Source organism: Triticum dicoccoides, chromosome 4A, assembly GCF_002162155.2.
Source record: "Triticum dicoccoides isolate Atlit2015 ecotype Zavitan chromosome 4A, WEW_v2.0, whole genome shotgun sequence".
In the NCBI taxonomy this organism is placed as follows: Eukaryota; Viridiplantae; Streptophyta; class Magnoliopsida; order Poales; family Poaceae; genus Triticum; species Triticum dicoccoides.
Window position 1 is genome coordinate 666209474 of NC_041386.1, and position 1076 is coordinate 666210549.

A 1076-nucleotide genomic window follows, 5' to 3' on the forward strand; every position below is an offset into this window, starting at 1 on the left:
GACACGGCGGCAGCGATGCCCGTGAGGGGGGGCACACACCAAAGCCGTGTGTTGGGTGCTTGCGCCTACCACCATGCTTCCACAAGCGTAGGAGGGCCCAGCGTAACACATGGAGGCATTGCTACTCCCTCAGGTACCCCGTCCCGTCTAACCCTGACACAGACGACCGCTGAATCTAGCCCATTGACTTTCACCATTCGGGGTTTGACCGGGGGACCTTTTCACCTGGTTGTCATAGCCCAGTCCATAGCTACAGCCCTGAACACGGTCCCGGCCTAACCCACCCCAAGATTCCCTCCATGTCGGCTCGACGTGGCCGTTTCTCCCCTCCATGACATGGCGGCAGCAACGCCCGTGAGAGGGGGCACACCCCGGAGCCGCATGCCGGGTACCTGCGCCTGCCACCACACTTCCACAAGCATAGGAGGGCCCGCCGCAACACCCGGCGGTATTGCTACCCCCCAAGGTACCCGTCTAGTCTAACCCTGACACAGATGACCGCTAGATCTAGCCCTTTGACTTTCGCCTTATGGGGTTTGACACGTGCACCTTTTCACCTATTTGTCATAGCCCATCCCATAGCTACAACCCCGAACTGGTCCCGGCCTAACCCACCCCAAGATTCCCTCTATGTTGGCCCGACGTGGTCGTTTCCCCCCTCCGTGACACGGCGGCAGCGACACTCGTGAGGGGGGTACACCCTGGAGCGTAGGAGGGCCCACCGCAACACCTGGAGGCATTGCTTCTCCCCTCCCCTAGGTACCTCGTCCCATCTAACCCAGACACAATCGACCGCCAGATCTAGCCCTTTGACTTTCGTCGTACGGGGTTTGACAGGTGGACCTTTTCACCTGATTGTCATAGACCAGCCCATAGCTACAGCCCCGAACACAGTCCCGGCCCAACCCATCCTAAGATTCCATCAGTGTCGGCCCCACGCAGCCGTTCCCCCCTCCGCGTGATACGGCGGCAGCGACGCCCGTGAGGGGGGGCACACCCCGGAGCCGCGTGCCAGGTGCTTGCGCCTGCCACCATGCTTCCACAAGCGTAGGAGCGCCCACCGCAACACCTGGCAG